The sequence below is a fragment of the Cibotium barometz genome, chromosome 6, assembly GCF_041138505.1.
Source record: "Cibotium barometz isolate CiBa-2024 chromosome 6, ASM4113850v1, whole genome shotgun sequence".
Taxonomy (NCBI): domain Eukaryota; kingdom Viridiplantae; phylum Streptophyta; class Polypodiopsida; order Cyatheales; family Cibotiaceae; genus Cibotium; species Cibotium barometz.
In genome coordinates, this window is record NC_141051.1 from 11,420,623 (window position 1) to 11,444,194 (window position 23,572).

Here is a 23,572-nt window from a genome sequence, read left to right on the forward strand (position 1 = left end):
AACAGCCAGAGGGTTATGCAGTAAATGGAAAGGAGAAGCTTGTATGCAAGCTGAAAAAGAGTCTTTATGGGCTCAAACAGGCACCAAGGGAATGGTATCATAAATTTGATACATTCATGAAAACACAGGATTTCAGGAGAAGCGACATAGATCACTGCTTATACACCAAGAAAGCTTTGGATGGCAGTCTATTGATCCTCATCTTATATGTTGATGATATGTTGATTGCCGGGAAATCTCGTAAAGAGATGGATGCCTTGAAGAAGAGGCTGCATCAAACCTTTGATATGAAGGATTTGGGTGATGCAAATCACATTTTGGGTATGCGGATACTTCGGGACAGAAATCAGCATGTGTTGTATTTGTCTCAGAAGGAATACATTGGCAAAGTTTTGCAGAGGTTCAATATGGATGGGGGGAAGAAGACTATTACTCCTTTGCCTCCATATGTGAAACTCAGTGCTATGGACAGCCCACAGTCAGATAGTGGCAGGGCTGATATGGCCAAGATTCCGTATGCTTCAGCTTGTGGCAGTCTCATGTATGCCATGGTTGCTACTAGGCCGGACATTGCATTTGCAGTAGGAGTTGTTAGTAGATACATGGCCAACCCTGGCAAGAATCATTGGGAAGCAGTGAAAGGTGTCATGAGATACCTGAAGGGCGCACAGGATATGTGCATTTGCTTTGGCAAACAGGATGCATTAGTGCATGGTTACACGGATTCGGATTATGCCGGTCATCCAGATAACCGGAAGTCTACTACCGGTTATGTATTTACATTCACAGGAGGTGTTGTGTCATGGATATCCAGGATGCAGAAGTGCACTGCCTTATCTACTACAGAGGCCGAGTATATTGCAGCCACAGAGGCTTGCAAGGAGGCATTATGGCTATCTCGGTTAGTGGTTGATTTGGGTTATACAGGGGATATTCCATTGTTGCATTGTGACAGTCAGAGTGCCATCCAGTTGGCAAAGAACCCTGTCTTTCATGCAAAGACGAAGCATGTGGATGTGAAGTATCTCTTCATCAGAGAGGTGATAGAGAACAAGCAAATTCAGCTTGTTAAGATTCATACGGATGACAATCCGGCTGATCTGTTGACAAAAAGTTTGCCCCCGGAGCGGTTTGCTCATTGCAGACACTTGATGGGCATTGGATGAGGCCAGTTTCAGCCTTGATATGTCCTTGTATATTATCATGTACATGCTGATTTTTCTTTTCCTTTATTTAAGGGCACTTTGCCTTTGAGTGGGAGGTTGTTGGGGTAAAGGCATTATGCCCACCCTTGTAGTGTGTACAAGCCCATAAGTTATAGTACATGGTACACTTAGTACTTTTAATGTACTAAGTGCACTATGTGTACTAGTGCAAATATACATGTGTGATAGGGGAGTCACACACTCAATGCTTGAGTTGACTTATCCCCACAACTCTCTCTCTCTCTCTCCCTTCTTTCTCTGTGTGCATGTCTCCCACATGAAACCTAACCCTAAGTCATGCTTCAATGAGGCCAGTTTCAGCCTTGATATGGCCTTGTATATTATCATGTACATGCTGATTTTTCTTTTCCTTCATTTAAGGGCACTTTGCCTTTAAGTGGGAGGTTATTGGAGTAAAGGCATTATGCCCACCCTTGTAGTGTGTACAAGCCCATAAGTTACAGTACATAGTACACTTAGTACTTTTAATGTACTAAGTGCACTATGTGTACTAGTGCAAATATACATGTGTGATAGGGGAGTCACACACTCAATGCTTGAGTTGACTTATCCCCACAACTCTCTCTCTCTCTCCCTTCTTTCTCTGTGTGCATGTCTCCCACATGAAACCTAACCCTAATTCTCTCCCATCACTCCCTCGACTCGGCCTCTGACAGTCAGGTCCTTATCAAGGGTGCTCGGGGTGATAGGTTTCCATTTTCTCGTTTAGTACGCGAGGTATGTCCCCTTGTGCCCTTCCTTTTCATCTTTGTGGCGAAGGCGATGAACAGTTTTTTAGTTTCCCGGGAGACCAGATTACAAGGCCTCATGCTTCCTACAAAATCTTAGGAGGAGCTGCTCGAGTCACAGTCTGTAGATGACACAATGGCCTACCTCTCCGGAGATGTGGAGAATCTCCAGAGGTTTGTCGAGCCTCAGGTGTACAGATCAACTAGCACAAGCCATGTGGATTTCGGGTTAGCTCATCCCCTACCCCGGCTTGGCAACTTGGTGAGTCCTTCCATTGGATTCCAAGAGGTATCCTAGTTGTTATCTTGGCTGCCAAGTTGGGATTGACATCACCTTAGAGCAACAGCTTGCTCCCCTCCTCCTAAGAATTCGGAAGAAGCTTCTTTACTACAGCACGATGAGGGTCACTCGTTGGTTGAGTAGTGGTGGTGAACCTAGTTCTTCTTGCTAACATGTGGTACATCGCCTCTTGCTGGGCCTTCTCGAAGGCATGTATTGGTTAGGTACAACGGATGATCCGCAACTTCCTTTGCGTAGTAGTGATGGCAGTTCCTTCATGGACCAAGATGGTGTGGAGCGTCATCATTCAGCCTTGTCATAGAGGTGGCCTAGGCATTATTGATCCTTCTATGCAGAATAGAGCCCTTCTAAGCAAGCTAATCATTACAGCACTTCTCACGGGTATTGAGCCATAGATGGACTTACTCATGGCCCACATCTCCACTTGCACTCTAGTTCTTGGTGGTCCCTGGTCCTAAGCTCACAATGGATCTTCACAAAGATGAGGACCCGTAGCCTTAGCGCAACCTTCGAGGACTGGTTTGCGGCCAGCCTCGTCTGAGCTTGGGACAACATTCGTTCTACTCTTTACCAGCTTCCCCTAGCCCTAGACGAGGAGAGTCCTTGATAGCCGTTGGTTTGGGACCCCTTGATTACACTTCCTAGTGGCCACATCCTAGGCTCTTGTCCTCACGTCGCATGGGGTGTATTGAGCAAGGGACCGGCCCAGTCTCCAAGAGATGAAAATAAAATGCCCTTATGTATCAAGCTTCAAATAAAAATAAAAAACAATAAAACTAACACATCCAAGACTTCAAAACCATATGGTTTTTGGAGTGTGATCTCCTAATCAACACTGGGCAATATTGGGTTATCCTAATGGCTTGGAATGATGAATGGAGCTAAGCCCTAGGCTAGTCCCCATCGACGGTGCCAAATATGTTCAAGTCGAGAGCTTTTCTTAGCCTTGCCAAATCATGTACGTTGGAGCTTGCCTCTCAGAGCTGTAATTGGAACTTCCCAATGTTCGTGCGCTAGCTTTTGGAGAGTGGCTCACCTTTAGGTGGCTTCTGCCAAAGGCTCAGGAGAGGAGTCTAGCTGGGATCCGAGGTAGAGTCAAACTCACCCTCGGCATCAACTCCATCGTGCCTGAGTGGCTCACACCGATCCAAGACCTGCCTCCCCCTTAGTGGGTAGGGGTTTTTACCAGATGTGATATCCTGACGGCAGCCCATGGTGCAGATGGAGGTATCCTCATGAATCTCTCTATAGGGCATAGGGCAGATTGAGCTGAACAACCCCCCCCCCCCCCCCCCTAATGAACACTGGGCAATATTGGGTTATCCTAATGGCTTGGAATGATGAACGGAGCTAAGCCCTAGGCTAGTCCCCATCGACGGTGCCAAATATGTTCAAGTCGAGAGCTTATCTTAGCCTTGCCAAATCATGTACGTTGGACCTTGCCTCAGAGCTGTAATTGGAACTTCACAATGTTGGTGCGCTAGCTTTTGGAGAGTGGCTCACCTCTAGGTGGCTTCTGCCAAAGGCTCAGGAGAGGAGTCTAGCTGGGATCCGAGGTAGAGTCAAACTCACCCTTGGCATCAACTCCATCCTGCCTGAGTGGCTCACACCGATCCAAGACCTGCCTCCCCCTTAGTGGGTAGGGGTTTTTACCAGATGTGATATCCTGACGGCAGCCCATGGTGCAGATGGAGGTATCCTCATGAATCTCTCTATACCGCATAGGGCAGATTGAGCTGAACACCTCCCCCCCCCTTCCCTCTTCCCCCCTCTTCCCCTCGACAGAGGACCTCAGTAGTTGCACTTTATAGATGGTGAGAGTGGTTGGGTTTCATGACCACAGATGGCACGTCAACACACCTTTGGCCCAGAGAGAGATCTTGGAGATTATGGTTTTGGGAGGGCCAGCCACTGATGTGTCTGCAGTGGGATCCCATTGAGTCCATCAGCAGCATATGGAGAGACATCATACACACCCTGCCAGTGGGTGAAGCTTTGAGGCGGCTCTGAACGTATAGAGAACCGCTTTAGAGCCTTTTCTATGGATTTGGAGCAACGGTCCTTTCCTTAGGGTCAGAGAAGCGAGGTTACTTGGCTTTACAGTCACTTGTTTGGCTGTTTCCCCCTCTCCCAATTGTATGAGATAGCCTTCCTCCGAGAGCGGCCATGGCCGCCAACGAGGAAGTCCCCTCTTGTTTTTGGTCTCCCATGATTGATATTAGGTCATATACTTAGCCAATCTGGTTGTATTTTTGGTAAATGATGGAAGGGTCTTTTGGAAAAACCAAAAAAAAAAAAAAACATCTTCCTTGGGCTCAATGGGAATGGGCTCCCCTTCTGCACCTCTAAGGCGGCTTCTAGAGCATCGAAGTCCACTTGAATGAAACCTCACCCAAGCGGACCCACATCTTTGAATTGGAGTGCGAAGTCAGAGGGCAATGTCGCAATACCCAATCGCGGGCCTGGAAACGGGATGGATGTGACCCAAAGATTTTGGCAATGAAGGTCGTTTTGGTGTCTTTTTCAATCTCAGCAAAACGGGTCGCAAGCTCAGCTTCTGCAACATTAATGGTTTGCTTGGCCGCGTGGGACGCTGGGGTGGGGGAGGGGGGGGGGGTGCGGGGTTGATTAGCCATGAAGTAATTTGAGCAAAAAAAGGAGGACTCGAACACTAGGAAAAGGACTTTCAAGCACTGAGCCCAAATGGGAAAAGGAGGGGTAAGGCCCAAAACCAAGGCTAGGCAGCAGGCTGAGGTAGGGCAGCAAGAAGGAAGAAGAGGTGGGCAGGGGGAAGAAAGCTTAGCAGAGGGGGGCGATGGCGGGCAGCAGAGGGGGAAGGTGGGCAGCATAGGGGGGGAAGGCAGACAGAAGAGGGCTATGGCGGGCAGTGTCATGTGCATCACAGATGCCATGGACATTCTCAGGGCTAGATCCAGAAGAGGCAGCCAGATAAAGAGCAAAACCAGACAGAGCCAGGGATTGGAGCACAAGTGGCCAGTTTGGATGTGGAGAAGAACCAGGGTACAGTCGGCTGAGTATAGGAGCTGCTGGCTGTACCAGAAAGCATGTCGGCTGACGTCAGCAATGCCAAGAAGGTGTGGCAGCAGCAGGCGCATCAAAGACAAAAAGCACATCCAGTCGGCTGGATTAAAGGGGTATTAATGAACATGTAACTGGCCGACCAGCAGTCGGCCAGTTCATCATTTATTCCAAGGCCTATAAAAGGGCCCCCTTGCTCATAGAATTAATCATTCACTCCCACTAGGGGTGTGAGTCACTAGGGGTCCCATAGGGGACAGAAATTAGGGTTTACCACCTTTTTATGAAGGCAGCCCATGGCTGCAAAGATTTGTACCTTTTTTGTACATAGTATATACTGAAATTCCAGCACTTCTCACTCTCTCTCTCTACTCTCTCTCTACCTGCGTTTTTGCATCATGGTGCGTTTTTGCATCAGAAGGTCTTCAAGAGTGTTTAGGGCTGAAAGAAGACTCCCCAGAGCTTCCGCGCGTTACATTGGTATCAGAGCATCAGGCTCAGCAAAGCTAAACACTGATTCAGTCCCAGATGATGGTGTACAGGTCCAAGGTACAGGAAAGTACACGGATTCGAAGCCCAAGGCGAGGAGCACAGAAGCGGGAAGAACTCCCAGGAGGTTTGTTGGTGGTGTTCCACAGTGCCAGATGGGGATGGCAGTTCCGTGAGCCAGATGGGTTCTAAGGGAACGGTCCCAAGGGAGGTTGATCCTCCAAGGGTGATGTGAGAGTGCCAGACTCAGTTCCAGGAACGAAGACCAAGACGGTGTTCAGAGTCAGGGCAGGAATGGATTGTGGACTAGAGGAAGACCAGATGCATAGATCTTCATCAGAGACAGAGTGGTTTGGAGAACAGACTGGATTTTCAGAGAAAAAGGTTCGCCAGGGATGGATGATGACAGAGGGACTTCGGAACAGGATTGGGATGATGACAGTCATCCAAGAGCAGGTTGGATTCCCGTCATCAAGTTTAGCAGAGGGGGATGTCATGTGCATCACAGATGCCATGGACATTCTCAGGGCTAGATCCAGAAGAGGCAGCCAGATAAAGAGCAAAACCAGACAGAGCCAGGGATTGGAGCACAAGTGGCCAGTTTGGATGTGGAGAAGAACCAGGGTACAGTCGGCTGAGTATAGGAGCTGCTGGCTGTACCAGAAAGCATGTCGGCTGACGTCAGCAATGCCAAGAAGGTGTGGCAGCAGCAGGCGCATCAAAGACAAAAAGCACATCCAGTCGGCTGGATTAAAGGGGTATTAATGAACATGTAACTGGCCGACCAGCAGTCGGCCAGTTCATCATTTATTCCAAGGCCTATAAAAGGGCCCCCTTGCTCATAGAATTAATCATTCACTCCCACTAGGGGTGTGAGTCACTAGGGGTCCCATAGGGGACAGAAATTAGGGTTTACCACCTTTTTATGAAGGCAGCCCATGGCTGCAAAGATCTGTACCTTTTTTGTACATAGTATATACTGAAATTCCAGCACTTCTCACTCTCTCTCTCTACTCTCTCTCTACCTGCGTTTTTGCATCATGGTGCGTTTTTGCATCAGAAGGTCTTCAAGAGTGTTTAGGGCTGAAAGAAGACTCCCCAGAGCTTCCGCGCGTTACAGGCAGTAGATTAGCCATGAAGATAATTTGAGCAAAAAATGGAGGACTTGAACACTAGGAAAAAAAAATTCAGACACTGAGGCTAAATGGGAAAAGGAGGGGGAAGGCCCGAAACCAAGGCTGGGCAGCAGGCTGAGGTAGGGCAGCAAGAAGGAAGAAAAGGTGGGCAGGGGGAAGAAAGCTTAGCAGAGGGGGGCCATGGCGGGCAGCATAAGGGGGGAAGGCAGACAGAAGAGGGCGATGACAGGCAGTAGAGAGGGGGCAGGTGGGCAGCAGGGGGGGGGGGGGGGGGGGGGGGGGGGGGGGGGATGCACCAGGCAGAAGAGGATGAAGTAAAGCGCATAAAGGACGGTGAGGAAGGGGTGCAGTGCTCAGCAGCCTGGGAGCCCTCAACCATTTCAGCTTTTCAGGAGACTTTTGAGCGACGTAGGGCCACTTTCCCACACCCGGTGGATCTAGCAAGCCTATTGACCCTACTAATCTCTCCCATGCTGGATATCCTGGATGGGCTGCTCTCAATACCACAAGAGTGACTGATTCAGCTGATGTTTGAGACAGGCTCATGAAAATCGATAGTGTGGTGCTTTAGATCAGGATTGGATATACATCATTCCGTCTCCAGATGTTATTGTATAAATTCTCTTGTTGTGCTTTTCATACTGGATTGTCAAGTGGGCTCTTATGTTTTACATATGGACAATAAACTAAATATTTCTGGTCCAAATGGGACAAATTATGTATGTTCTAGTTAGAAACTCATATGTATGTTTTTTTCGTGTTATTGTGCTTCATTGTTTTGTCATATGACTTTCAAGACTTGATTGAATCACATCTAGGTGACCAACTGGCCATTGCAAAGGAGACAGGACGAATGTTAGGCATGGGCACCAACATGTATCCTTCATCCCTGTTGAATAAAGATCCTGTCAATGGTCTTCCTTTGGATGAACTCATTGAAAATGCAGATGGATTTGCTGGAGTTTTTCCAGGTAATTAATTATCTTGTGTTTACAACTGGTCATGCATCTAGCGCATGCATGTTTTGTGTGTGTGTGTGTGTGTGTGTGTGTGTGTGCATGCGTGGGCGGGTGCACGTGTGCATAGCTTTTTCCGCGCGTGCGCGCGCGTGCGTGCGTGCGTGCGTGCGTGCGTGCGTGTGTGTGTGAGAGAGAGAGAGAGAGAGAGAGAGAGAGAAAGAGGGGCCAGACTGGATAGAATGTATGTGTCACAACATGATCTTTTCTTGCCCGAAATCATTACTATGACCATGGAGAGACAACATGTGCTCTCAGATCACTTCCCTCTGGTTTTGGAAATTGTTGCACCATCTTGTGGATGCTTACAGGAGAATGTTGGGAAAGCTACCGTTGCGTTTTAATCAATCCTTTTTGGATCATGAAGTTTTTCATGTGTTTATGTTGCAGGTGGTGCAACACTTTGTGGACAGGGTCAGGGAAGATGAAATGGGGGCTTGGCAGGTGTTTTGTGGTCATTTGCAAAAGCTTGCATGTCAATATGGAATTGCCAATGCTTCAGCGCAGCATGCTTATTTGCAGGAGGTGCAAACTTTCTTGAATGCCTTGCAATCCTTGGCTCTGTCTCGCTAGGGAAGTGACGAGCTTGATGGTGTGATCTCTTGGTTGGGTCACGAGGTGAAAGCTATTCAAGACAGGCAAAATGTGAAATTCAAGCTCTTGGCAAGGTCTGATGCTTTGCTGAATGATAATTGCCAAACCCATAAGTTTTATGCGCACTTGCATCAGAAATATGCAAGGGAGAATATTGTGCGTTTACAAGATAAGCAAGGGGTTATTATTACTAACCCAGCTGGGGTGGTCGACATTGGTATGGACTACTACAGGGACCTGTTGGGACCCCCACAGGTGGATTTGGCTGAGGTTATGGCAGCCCGAGACTTCTTGTTTCAGCAAGTTAGGCGTCAGGTCATGCACCGATTATGGAGGGGGGGGGGGGGGTGGAAGCTGTGTTGCTTCATTTGCCTCGGGGGGGAAAGTCCAGGTTGGGATGGCCTCACGAATGAACTTTTCACAAAGTTTGCTGAGGATTTGAAAGTACCTTTGACCGCTATGTCAGGAGGTATGGAGCTCAGGTTTCATGCCTTCGGATTGGAAGATTGGGCTGCTCCATCTCTTGCCCAAGGTGCCTTCTCCTGTTCATTTGATTTAATGAAGGCCGACCAGTCTTATGGGAGCCATGTATAAGATATTCACAAAGGTGTTGGCTAATTGTTTACAAAGGGTTCTTACGTCTCTTGTTCACCCCTGCCAATATGGCTTTATCAAAGGCTGGGATATCCTGCATAATATTCTTAATGTGCAAATAGGCATTGACTATGCAAAAGCCACGAAGTAGGAGGTGACAATGGTGCAGCTCGACTTGGAAAAAGCTTTTGATCATGTTAGTTGGTCTTTCCTGTCGCAGCTTATGACAACTTTGGGTTTTGGGCCTCGGATGTCCAATCTGTTTTACACAATTCTTAGCGGGGCAGAAGCCCATGTTTAGCTAAATGGTGGGGTGACACAGGGTGTTTGGCTTGACTCGGTCTTTGTGGCAAGGATGCCCTCTCAGTCCATTGTTTTTTGCTATTTTCACACACCCCATACTTTCCTTGCTAGATAAGATGGCTAAAGATGCCCAAATTGTGGGTCTGCATTTGTCGAGTGGTCAACAGTTGGTGGGTCAGGCCCTTGCGGATGACTTTCATGTTCTTGAGGGCTAAGAAAAGGAATGTTGCTTGCGCTATGGAGACTTGGGATTTGTTTGCTCACACTTCAGGTTTGTGCATTAACATTGAGAAGTTCGCCTTGCTTAGTTGCACAGAATCAGATTTGGCTGCCTTGGGATGGCAAGGAAGACTGGTCCCTAGAGGTTGTATTACGCGGCATTTGGGCTACCCTGTGGGTGTTGATGTATTGACCAAGGAATTGCTGACTTGAATGGTCACCGGTATTCATGACAAGTTTTTGTACTGGAAGTCCCAAGGGTGGCCTCTACATGTCCGCCTTAAAGTCGCCCAGTCTATTATGATACCAATGGTCTCTTTTTTCCTTCCTTTTATACCATGGAGCAAGAAGTCGTTGGGTGAGTTAATGCAGCCTATGCGATTTATGTTGTGGAAAAAGCAGGGTGATAGGGCTGGGCAGACTTGGGTCTCTTGGATGCATATTACCACACCTAAGAGATTAGGGGGAGGAGCTCTGTTGGATGTGCACATTCATCTTCTGGCTCGTTGTTGGTCCTTGTTTTCAAGACTCGTGTCTTCAGATGCAGCCTTGGGTATATATGGCCCACAAACCTATTGCAGAAGTGGGTATTCATCAGGGTAAGACAAGAATTGTTGCATCATGGTGGGAGATTTTGAATGGGGCACAGACGGTCAAGGTGCTTACTTCTAAGTTGCTTTCACATTTGCTGATCACTTGGCAAGAAGTCTTATCGCATACTCGTTGGAATCCACAACAAAATAGGCTTCATGCAAACTCCTTGCACAGAGAGCCTTTTGTTACCACACGGGTTGTGACTCGACGAGCGAGGGATGATCCCGCAAGCAACTGAACCTAATGGCTAGGTTGCGGTTGGTGCGGGTGGTTGATGCATTGATACCGAGGCGGGGCCAGGTTTTCTCTTTTCGTCGGATTCATCAACATTTCAGGGTTCCCATGTCTTATAGTTCACTGTGGAGTGTATTTAAGGAGAAATTAGATTCGTTTGGGAATATTCCGGCCCTCGCGGCTGCTACACCATGGGCTGATTGGATGCTTAAAAAGCTCGAGGATCTTATGCTAGTGTTTGCTAACCAAGTCTACCATTTGTTGGTAAGGTGGGTTACTGAAAAAGCCAACAAAGTCTGGCGGGTAGCTTGAAGACGCTTGTGGTGGAAGCATACATTGATGGTTATTTGGTGTTCCAAGAGCCCTTTTCAAGAGAAAGTCTTTGTTTGGCAGGTGTTGGTGGGAGGTTTGCCTACAGGGGATCAATTGTGCAGGAGGAAGCTTGCAGCAGCAGTGTGTTTTCTACACCACTTGCCCAGAGAATAGCCGCCATTTAATTTATGCATTGCCTGGTTGCTAAACGTGTTTGGGATTTTGTTTCCCGAGCTTGGTGGTCCATTGCACACACACATGTTTCGGTCAGGGATTGGGTTTTCGGCAATCTTCTGGGTGCAATAGTGGGGCTGCACTTGTGGATTTGTTTCATTTCTTTAGGTGGATTGGCTTGTGACACATAATGGCTCACCCGAAATGCATTCATCTTTGATGGCCAATCTAGTACACAGGGCCATATTGGACGAATTTGGGGCTTGCTGTTGTGGCAGCTTTCGGCCATGGCTTCTGTGCATGTTACAGGCCGAGAATTGGCCGCTTCTTGGATTCGGATCGTCCGCACAGTTCCATTGCGTGAATAGTTGATAGAGGGTTTTTCCCAGCGGCATCGTCATTGCTCAGGAAAATGCATCAGTTGTCTGGACTGTCTAATGTCTACTATTTATGTCCCCCCTCTCCCCTTTTTCTGAGTTTGTTTGTGTTTTAGCCCAGCTGTTGGCCATGAGGCCTGTGTACATTTCCTTTGCATAATATTACGTTCTTACCTTTATGGAAAAAAAAAAGAGAGTTATATTAACGTCTACAAAAGGCCAAAACCTATGAGAGCAAAAGGATTACATCATGTCCATGGAATATATCATCATGGATTCTAAAATGAAATGAAAGAAAATGACACAGACAAAATGCTAGAGCTGAGATGCTAAAGTTGATACATCAACATCATCCTAGATGGCTGGGAGTATTCTCCAGGGTAGAAGTACCACTACAGGTGTTAGCCTTGCTGAGATGCTAGACTTGATCCATCAACATCATTCTAGGTGGCTGGGAGTATTCTCCAGGGCAGAAGTACCACTACAGGTGTTAGCCTTGCTAGATTGGGATGAGGAGGGATATCATGTTTTTCATTCTATCCAGCTAAGAAGATTGTTGAAATGTGACATGCAGGAGATTATTCCTAGCAGTTCCCCTCATCTAGTGAGCGTAGTTAGCCGCACAGGAAAGGAGTGACATGTTGACCCTCCGCTTGATATTGTGCATGGGTCTTGGTGCTTACGGTTGTATGGTGGATGTCCTATCAGATATATTCATTGGGATCCTAGTGAGTGGGAGTGGATTGATGGCAGCCAAATCTATCAAGAGTAAGCCTTTTTTCAGCAATTTTGTTCTACATCCTCTTGAAAAATGCACCAATTTCCCTTGAGAGCAAGATAGAGAGAGAGAACCTTTTCATACTTGGAGAAGGTGGCCATTGGGCCACCTCAACAAAGGCCACACCTCTCCCATAAGTGGAGAGGGTGTCCATTAAGTTGTCCTAATCCTTTTAGTGAGAAGGGTTCCTATTTTGTGAGAGCATGGTTGGCCACCATGCAATAAGTGCCCAAACTTACTTATAACCTGTCGGCCCACACTTGAATGAAGTGTGGATGCCCAGACTCACTTATAAGTTGTCCGGCCATACTTTAATGAAGTGTGACCTGGAAAACAGAAAAGTGAGCAATAACTCTAAAACAAGTATAAACAAAGAGTTTAAAGTCACACCTACCACCTATCTATAACCCACAAGTGAGATCGGAATACAGATTCATGCGCAGAGTTCATGGGAGGGCGTCCCCTACTTGAAAACTAGACACACAGATATTGGCACTAAAACATTTCACGCAAAAACAGTTCCATACATGCAAGTATGCCATGCATAAGAATGTGTTGGACAATCTCCCTTCCATTTAGTTTGTAGTAGGCATTCATTCCAGGCGTAGACACAAGTCTCCTATCATGAGGCCAACCGGTATATACCATAATCTAGGTATGGGCATGGACCAAAGTCCCTAGCCTCTCATATCTAGCCTATTGGCCCTTGGTGTAGACAGAAGTCTCCTATCATGAGGTGCTAGTCCACATGATCCTTAGCGTAGACATAAGTCCACATGATCCTTAGCGTAGACATAAGTCCCCTCCCATGAGTTGTCATGTCCACACTATGGAGCGTGTCCATACGTCCGAAGGTGTAGAGAATGCCCAAAATAGTAGCATCCCCCCAACTTCGTCGCCTCCCATAAGGTGTCATGTCCACACGATGGAGCCCGTCCATAGATCCACAAGTGTAGAGAATGCCCAAATAGTGGCATCCCCCCAACTTCTAACCTTAACTTAAAAGCTTCCAAGTATGCTTCTAGGAGGTGCGGGTACTCCTGGAAGTATACCTTATCCATCCACTGAGCGTCCATAGGTGAATAATATTCTTGAACTTCACAAGGTAGCATCTTTGAAGTTTGCCGCCTGCAAGTTTACGCTCCTTGTGAAACACAATCTGTTCTGGCTCTAACACCTCTTCCAGGTCATCCACTTCTGGTAGATCTTCCATAACCGGCTTGACTAGGCTATTAATTTGCTATCCGACTACCTTGCTCTTCATAACCTCTCAAATTAGCCATACGAGACAAGAGATGAGCAACACAATATTCATTTGACGATGAGTTTGTACAATGCACAAAGCTTAAAGAGTAGATATTTTCTTACACAGGGCGTACACCACACACTATGCCACTCTCTTCTCTAGGGGAAGAGTGACTCCCCTTCCACAATACACACACCGTGCTCCATGTAGGTTACAATCCTCCAGGTAACACTTCCCTATTGGAGGCTACCTCGATATCCACATTGTCATGATATCTATTACAAGAAAGATCTTCCAATCTAGAGTCCATCGGAGAAGGGGACATAGTGCTCAAGAGTGATCTCCCCTCACCTTGGGAAAGGGATCCATATAGGTTACAATCCTCTAGGTATCACTTCCTTGTTGGAGGCTACCTCGATATCCTATATTACAAGAATATTTTCTAATCAAGAGTCCATCGAGGAAGGGGAGACAGTGCTCAAGGGAGATCTCCCCTCACATTGGGAAAGGGATGGGGAGAGAGCAATCAAAAGAGATCTTTGCTCACCTTGGAAAAGGGAGGGAGATGTGCGAGTATCACTTAGCCGAGGGTGGCCATGTGTGTAATGAGTGCACACGACCGTTGGTGGAGTTGGTGGTCAGAGAAGTTAGAGGGTGCAGGCAATGATGGCGGCCAATTCAGTTGGTGAAGTCAGAGAGCACGGTAGTGTCGGGGAGAACGGAAAAGGCAATGGTTGTTGAGGCCGTGGAGTCGATAAAGATGGGTGATGGTGGTGAAGACCAACCCGGTGGCCAGAGGGATGGCGAAGTGAGAGAGACCCGGCTAACAGTCTATAGGTCACCCACCACTACTCCATGCACCGTCTTTGTGAAACTTGACAAGAATGAAAGCATACTCTTCTAGTAGCGAGCTTATCCCCCAGGCAAAGTATTCGGCAAGACAACTAGCAAGCATGAACAAGTCCTCTGGCACTACCTCCTGAGCAAAGCATTCGGTAAGATAACCCAAACATAAAAAGAACACAAGTACTTTGGCACTACCTCCCTAGCAGGAGGGTGGGGGAGAAGATTTTTTGTCAAAATGTTGTTGATGCTACTGGTCAAATGCTTTCCTTCCCTCAGGCTATGGCTTCCTATCCACTAGCCATGCATCACAGGTTCATTTGGGGGAAAATTGTTGACTTGCTGCAGCCTTTTCTTCCCATCCCTCCTTTATCTAACAGGGACAGATTACAGGATTGGCAGTTACACCCGGTGGGCTCAAATTCTCGTCCTGTTATTCTTTCTGACCTAACGGTTAGGACGACATACTCTTTCCTCCAGCCATCACCATGGATTCATTCACATGCTAAGTCTCTTTGGCATATGACAAAATCACTTGCTTGGTGGCGAAAGAATCTTCGCTATTTATGGAGGAGTAAATTGCCTCTCAAGCAAAAGCTTTTCCTATGGCGTTGTCTTACAGGTTCCTTATCTGTGGGGGTCACTCTTGCTAAACGAAGGATTGCATCTGCTTCTTGTCTTCGATGCATGGCCCCTTCTGAAACGGTGCCTCATTTGTTTTGGACGTGCTCCAACACTAAGGCCTTCATCCGCAAAATTTCCATGTTACTTCGCCTTTGTTTCCCTAACTCTTTTTTTGGGAAACACTTTTGGCTTTTTGGCAGACTCCCTACAACCACGGTCCATTACTCTTTACTTTTGTACTGGGTCAGATATTGGGCTTTCTGGACCATATGGCAGGATCACAACATGAGATATTTTGGGAAACCGTTTTTGCAATCTTATCAGTATTTTAGAAGCTCCTTACGGCAATCTGTTTATGATGCTTGCCACTAAGGAGATCTTCATCAGTCATGCCTGGAAATAGTTTCTCTTTGCTTCTGATTTCCCGTTGAGGCTCTCCGTTTTGGAGACTCTCATGTAAATTTCATTGATAATATACTGTTCATGGATTTACCCAAAAAAAAAGTGTCTATATATACACACACACACACACACACACACACACACACGCACACACACACACACATATATATATATGTATGTATACATACATACATACATACATGTATGTATGTATGTATGTATGTGTGTGTGTGTGTATCTGCGCAATGAGCTTGGATTTCTCAAGGCGCTTGTCAGATCATTTCTCGGTTTGTATGATGTTGCATTTTGGTCTCTCACCGCAAGATGTGCCACTGCCTTGCAAGAGGCTCTTGTTGGTTAATAATAGTTATCTCAAGCATCAATGCTTCCAGTTCATGGTACATGGACTCATTGATCGCCTTGTTTTGCATGTTTCTGTTGATGCAAACTGGGCATGTGATCGTTTTTCCATGGGCATGCATGATATTATCCAAGATTATGGCAAATTCTACATGGGAAGCTTACGAACTCAGGTGGCCAATGCTAAGTCTCAACTACAGCAGCTTACAGATCTTAGTCAGCAATGTGCCCTTTGTGCTGCTGAGCAATCTTGCCTTCAATCCGCACATCATTACTTGGCTGACAATGATAAATGTAAACTCCACAAATGGCAAGTCCGTCCTCATCATAAAGCATTGTAGGATAAGGGCTGCTCCTCTAAGGCTTTTTTCAAAAGCCTCCGCACTTCCTGACGTATGCAATCCTTTCATAGAGTGCAACGTCATGATGGGACTTGGACTGACAATAAGCAGCAGCTTGATGGTGTTGTCCAACAGTATTTTTTTGATTTGTTTGCTGCTCTTGGACCCTCCACCTCGGATGAAATTGCAGCATGTGACGTGTTCTTATGGCGAGTGCATTCTATCCTCTCCGCGGATGAGGCAAATTTGTTAGAGATGCCATTTACTGATGAGGAGTTGACAGTTGCCTTGGCCCGATTGGGTCGCTTCGAATCCCCAGGATGGGATGGACTTATAGTTGAGTTCTTTGCTCAGTTTTGGGATGATTTGAGCCCTGTTTTACTACGCATGATCAATGATGCCTAGCTTTCTGGTGTGATGTGTCTCTCATGGAAAAAGGGTTTGTTGCGTTTGCTCCCTAAAAAACCGGTGTGAACGTCTATCGGATTGGCGTCCGATTACTCTGATGCTAGTGGTTTATAAGTTGGTTTCTAAGATGCTGGTTCTCTCGTTGTCCCACATTTTATATGCTGGTTTGCACCTTCACCCAAATGGTTTTGTGCTTCGTAGGCAAATTCTTGATAATATTGCTAATACTTACATTGGGATAGAGTATGCCAAATACACTGGTTAGGATGTTCCTATCATGCAGGTAGACATTGAGAAAGCTTTTGATACCATTCAATGGGATTTCATTGCAGCTGTTCTTGCCCAGTTGGGCTTTGGTTGTTGCATGCAGCAACATGTGGTGCATTGGCTCTATGCGGATAGCTCTGCCCGCTGCGTGTTGGTTGATGCTCTTTCTTCCTCTTGGACATTGGGCTGCTCCGTCCGGCAAGGCTGTCCTCTAAGCGCCTTGCTATATGCTATCACCACTCATCTGTTACTGCCATATATGGATGCTTTGGTTTCGAAGCAGCGCTTACTTGGCATTGCTATTCCTTGGGGGACACCTTTTGTTAGCCAGGCTTATGCTAATGATTCCTTTTTCTTCTTGCGCAATTCTCAGTTAGATCTTCAGTAGCTTATGCAAGCCAATGATCTGTATGGTTTGGCAGCGGGGTTAAAAGTTAACTTTGCAAAATCAAAATTCCTGCGTTTGCATGAGCGTGACTGGCATCTTTTCTTGTGGTCGGCGGGCCTCTTGCTCCCTCTTGATCATGTGGTGCGGCACTTGGGGTACCCCTTTGGTTGGCACATTTCCTTGGCACAGGAGAGACAATGGGTGCTTCAAAAGCTTTTTACCATAAGCTAGACTACTGAAAACTTTCCACTTGGCCACTTCAGGTTCGCCTTCGGATTGTCCAATCCATCATTAAGGCGGTGCGTCTTTGCACGCTAAAGATGCATGGGGGCTTGAACATCCTCAACATACATGTTCATGTGCTTGCTTGCAAGGCGATGCTCTTGCCTGCTTTCTTGGAACAACGTCAGCCCTGGACACTCATGCTTTCGCACTTGTTTGCCTCTCTCAAGACAGCAGCAAGCAGCATTTGGGCATTGGACACTGGACACCAACTATCCCGGATGTTATTTTCGGGCATTTTCAAGGCCACATTCCTGGCTGTCCTTTTTCTACCCGTTTGATTTCCGATTGGCAGCAGCTTTTGGCACATTTATCTTGGTCTGGCTGCCCTCCGGATTCAGGCAACTTGCTTTGTCAGCAAAGCCTACACTAGAGTCGGGTCTTTGATTCCGCCTTGGCACTTTTTCAGCCTCGTAAGGCTTATTTTCTGCATCACTTGGGCATTTCTCTGGTGGATGATGTAGTGATTGCACACTCTTTTCCGTAGGCCCAGACACAGTTTCATTTGGGGATGCATCACCGGCCTATATGGCATGCTATCGCTAAATTGCTACAGCCTTTCCAATAGTTGCCTCGCCTGTTTTCTCCACTTCCACTGCTTGATTGGAAGTTTGATCGGGAGCTACAGGGTTATTCCACTTTCTCTTTTGCTGATCTGTTTGCCAAAAAAGCATACCATCTTCTTCTTCCGCAACCATGGATTTAGGAGCATGGCAATAGTTTCTAGCATTTGGGTGGTGGAAAACATGTCTTCATCGTATATGGAAAAGTAAGCTTCCCCTCAAGTAGCGGGTCTTTCTGTGGCGATGTCTAGTGGGGGCCCTTCTAGTGGGTGTCCTTCTGGCTTCCCGGCGTGTTGTCTCCTCGGTTTGGCCTACTTGTTCGCATCCGCGCGAGATGGTTCTGCGTCTTCTCTGGGCTTGTCCTATCGCTCGAGATTTGCTGGCTCGTTTGACAACTCTTCTCCATGCCTGGTTTCCCAGCCTTTCCTTTGACAGGCACTTTTGGCTTTTTGGTGGATATCCCTCTATCCCCGATTATGCTCTCTTTTTTTCGTGGTGCCATTATTGGGCCTTATGGAGTTTATACCATGCCTGCAACACTCAATTGTTTGGGCACACTTCAGTGGATGTCTTCACCTTTTTCAGATTTTCCTTGCTCTAGTCTCTCCAAGATGCCCACTTTCTTGGAGACCTTTCCACGGCCCAGTTGGAAGTGTTTTATCACTGTTTCTAGTTTTCCGTAGTAGGTGCTTCATGTTGGGGCAGCTATGAATGTACATTGCATTTAAGAAGTGTGTGTGTGTGTGTGTGTGTGTATCTATCTGTATGTATATGTATATATCTATATGTCTGTATATATGGTTTTCACCAAAAAAAAAAGTGTGTGTATCTATATATATATATATAAATATATATATAAACCAATTCCACTTGCTAGTGGTGATGGTGGTGACAGCAGACCCAGCAGAGTGAGGCAGGCCCAGCTAGCCTCCTACATAAGTTTGTGCTGGTGGTCTGCTCCTCCACCAGTCTCTTTAGGCTGCACCTGGTTGGAATCAAGATGTGATTAAGCATTGAGTATTCTTTAGACTGACAAACACAGGCTGTCATTCATCCGTCCCTATATTGCCTCATCTCTAAAAAAACATCCTCAAGCTTCCGATGAGGATGAAGATTGGTGTAAGTGGCTCAAGTGCCTGTCAGAAAAGGCAGTGATATCTCCCTTTAATCTCACAGAACACCGGGCATCTGATGAGATAACGCTTCTCAGTCTCCACCTCCTCCATGTCACAAAGTGGTGTAGACTTCATGGCTTCTCTCAGAAAAGGCATTGATATCTCCCTCTAATTTCACAGCACACTGGGCATCTGATGAGATAACACTACTCAGTCTTCACCTCCTCCATGTCACATAACTGGTGGAGACTTCATTTCTTCTCTGTAACTGACAGTCCCGATACAATCTGGTCTCTACACCAAGTCTGTGATTGAACCCAGAGCTGTCCGAATGCGGTCCGTATACTCTCTGAGTGCCCTTGTTGATAGTGAATAAAGCCCTCATCGCTGAAAGATTCAAAAAGTGAGCTTTGTATGAAGATGATGTGGCTTTTCCTAGTTACGATGACGCATGTATAGCTGAAGTAAATCCAATTGGATAATCTGATCGATCTTCTGTCGATTGAGGCAAAAGATAGGAGCATCAAGGCTGTATTTGAGAGGAGGTAGCCTGTCTACATCAATCCCTAAAGATGAGAACTGTCTAGACCCTCTGTAGAACCATCCGTGCTGTTACATAGTAACTCTCTTGATGCAGTCAATGCAAGTCTAGGCAATCTATTGTTGTCCATTCTCCAGTGACTCTGAAATACTGCATCTGCAATCTCCGTGAAGATAACATTATGGAGCACAGAGGACTTAGTACTGGTAAGTCTAGTTAATTAACATCATCATTTGTAATCGATTACTCAACTCTGGCCCAATCCTCTCTATCCAGATCTGGCCCCAAAAAGGTTCCCTGTACATGTGAGTGGAATGGACGAATGGACCATTATGTCAAAGATTAAGCACTTCATTTGTTGGTCCTGAAAATGTTCTTGAAACAGCCTGAGCAGGGAGCCATACCCCTCACTAAGCTATGAATCGGTTGCCTCCCTCATGGTGAATCTAGGACCACAAAGGAGTACTCTAAGGTACGTGTAAGAGTCTATGATCTCCATCTTCTCCCATGTCAAAGCATGTTGTGAGAAACAAATGGTGGTAGTTTGTCAATGCAGCGGCCATGTGTTGTCATCCATCTCAATGCTTTGGCACACCAAGGGTTGTCACTCCTTAGAGGCCAGAAGAATGGATGAAGACAAAACCAACCATAGGAGTAATTGTGTACCCTTTATTATGTCTTCAAAGCTGTAGACTCTCTTCATATAAAGGACGAGCTGAAAGGAGGCACCCGTGTCGAACGGGCGGGTACACTCTGCAAGATTAATGTGGTGTGGGGAAGAGGATTTGCTGCGAATAAGACATGAGAGGATCATAACCTGCAACCTCTCTATCAGGCTCCAATCTAGTGATGTGACATCAACCTCCCAAAAAGGTGCTTCAAGAGATACACATCCCGTGGCCAGTATTTCCTCTGCTGCTGATTTCATATAAAATACTGGCCATAAAAGTACCATGCCTACATATGTGTGTTCTTTGACTATCCCCATGGCCTGATTGTGGAACATGAGAGTGTCCTTTTGCATCCCCAAAGCTTGTATGAAAGACTGCCTTGGTCTTTGCAAGATTGGTCCTTCCTGTAACTCTTTCCTTACTATAAGAATGTAATGCATCTAGATGCTTTACCTTCTAATATGTGTAGTACTACGTTGTCTGCATAGAGGAGAAAAGATACTACTGTCTCAACTAAGATAAACCCCTTGCCGCCTTTGCGATCAAATGAAATATGTCATTCCATCTATACAAAGCCCAAATAGTGTGGGGGGAGGGGGCAGCCTTGTTTCAGTTTGATTGTGGAGCTGTGATAGAGCCTTGCTCTGTGCATATGCAAACAGTGACCTGCTCATAGAGTTTGATTGTAACCCGAAAGGCCTCATCCTCTACATCTATTTGACTTAGCTGGCTGATCAGTCTTTTTTCCCCCCCAAAAAAGAGATCCTTCTATTAGTTAAAAAGAAACCTGCACACACACACACACACACACACACACACACACACACACACAGAGAGAGAGAGAGAGAGAGAGAGAGAGAGAGAGAGAGATTTTTTATTTCAATGCAGAACACAAGTTTGAGATTGTGAAGCGGCTGCAAGAGAGAAAACACATCTGCGGCATGACTGGAGATGGGGTCAATGATGCTCCTGCTCTGAAGAAGGCAGACATAGGTATTGCTGTTGCAGGAGCAACAGATGCTGCAAGGAGCGCCTCTGATATTGTTCTGACAGAGCCTGGGTTAAGTGTCATCATCAGTGCTGTGCTCACCAGCCGTGCAATTTTTCAGAGGATGAAGAACTATACAGTAAGTATAGAATTATAAAAGGATTCTAAGGGTGATTGGAATCAAGCTCCCTTTATTTTTTATTTATTGTTCTCGAAAGCTTGAGACAACTCTTAAAGTGTGTTCCATCTACCCTTGCAGATATATGCTGTTTCTATCACAATTCGCATAGTGGTAAGTTGCCCCACCCCCCCCCCCCCCCCCCCCCCAAAAAAAAAAAAAAAGAGACTTTTATTAAGTAATATAAGATCATACAGCCAATGAGGTTATATTTCAAGTGGTAGAGATGGACCAAGAGGTCCTGGGTTCAAAACCCCACATGGTGCTTCCTCGGTGGCATCGCCTATAGGTGGATAAAAAGGGCCTCAGGCAGTGAAAAATGGAAACTTTAGGAGGATCTTGTGCCTAAGGCCAGTTGGGAACAAAATATCATACAAAGGGAGATCTCAAGCCAAAAGGTATAAAGATCTCAACCAATGGAGGGGCACTTTGCTGCCATAAAAGCCCCGTAGGAGTGAAGAAGAAAATACCATGTTCCACTCTCATAAATCTGTTCATTTTGTCTGCGCAGCTCTAGAGATCTTTGTATGCAAACCCAGGTCGTGAAAAGAGTGAACGATGTCACTCCATACACGACAAATACACTGGGTGCCATAAATCTGAATACCCTCGAAAGCCTCTGAGCATCCCGTGATGTGATACTAGCAATAATCTCCCAGGTGGGGTCAATACTCAACGAAGGTGGTGTGTATCAAAATTGGGGGATATCTTGAAGCAAACATCTCTGAGCTGTGCCCCTACAGACAAGTATCACACGATCTGCTCCCCACCGTGTAGAAACAGCCAGAAGAAGTAGGCTACGGGTTCCAAGGTTTTGCTAGAAACTCCTCCGAATGGGGGGTGTAATGTCACACGTCTCCTGATGAGGCCTAAGAGTGGGAACACTCTAGCTTTGTGCAAGCATGAGCAACCTGGTGTTATGCACAGTTTAGCTGAAGAAAGGTATGATCCTCATGGGGTAAGTCATATCAATCCATTCCCACTCACGAGGGTCCCAATGTAGATATCTGCCATATAGCCACAGGCACCATGAAGCATGAGTAACCATAACTGGGTAAGGGTCAGTATACCAACACTTCCCAGAGCGACCCGCACTACTCTCACGAGACAGATCATAGAGCCAGATGAGATCACATGTACATCACATCTCTCCATTCGCCATCCAGACTGAATGGATTAGAAGGCAACAATCTCTTCCTCTGGTTTTGGGAGCCCCATCACCTGAAGGGGCACACCTGTCCCACAAAAAAACCCCAACCACAAGTGGTGATACGTATCTAAGAATGTACTAGTGATCCAGTGGTTATTATACCAACACTTCCCAGAGCGACCCCCACTACTCTCCCTAGATGGGTCACAGAGCCAGATGAGATCACATGTACGGCACATTTCTCTATTCGCCATCCAAACTGAATGGAATAGAAGGCAACAACCTCTTCCTCTTCTCGTTTTGGGAATCCCATCACCTGAAGGGGCACGCATGTCCAACAAAAAAACCCCCAACCGCAAGTGGTCATATCTAAGAATGTACTAGTGATCCAGTGGTTAGGTATAGCTGCATCGATCTGTGCAATCCATCGGTGACTCCCTCTGAGATGCTGGGTAGATGCCTCTATCTCATCATCTGGAAGACCTTTAATATTCTTCTAGTCAAGTAATATCGTTGCGCATCTCTCCCAGCCTAGCCACTGCATATAGGGTGTTGCACCCAGGGGTCTGCCAAGGTTATCTCTGACAAGGTCGTACCACAGTCCACTTAATGGGCTGCCTATCAACCTCATCTACTGAGGTTAGGGGCCTGTGACATCAAAATATGTGCATACTACTTCAAGCCCAGATGATGGAATATAGCATTGGATCTCCAGATCAATGATGTTTAATCCCCTTTCGTGCTTGGGAAGGATAATAGTTTCCCAAGAAACTTTGGCCATGGTATCTGATATGCCATTGAGCCCTGACCATAAGAAATTGCGGATCACCCTCCGCAACTATCTAATGCATCCACGATAATAGCACCAACTAGAAGTGACATACCAAGTTGTGGCAAGCAACACCTGGTTTGCCACTTGGGCTTTAGATGCAAGATTGAGCTTCCTATAGCTCCAATGGAGGAGCTTTTTCTCTATATTCGTGAGCACGCGAACAAATTTCTAGGCAGGTTTAATGTCTCCCAACCCAGAATCCAAGATATATGGCACTGTGTCCTCTCTCAATCCATGTGAAGCCAACATCTATGCCCCA

General features: G+C 46.4%; 1 pseudogene across 1 annotated transcript in view; it reads left to right on the forward strand.

Annotated features, from left to right (window-relative positions):
- LOC147637393 (plasma membrane ATPase-like) overlaps window positions 1-23,572 on the forward strand; it is a 131,386-nt pseudogene that overhangs the window by 104,401 nt on the left and 3,413 nt on the right. The window contains exons 14-15 of the transcript XR_015266032.1: window positions 7,738-7,890; window positions 21,054-21,292. The product of XR_015266032.1 is annotated as a plasma membrane ATPase-like (transcript). The remainder of the gene's footprint in view (window positions 1-7,737; window positions 7,891-21,053; window positions 21,293-23,572) is intronic.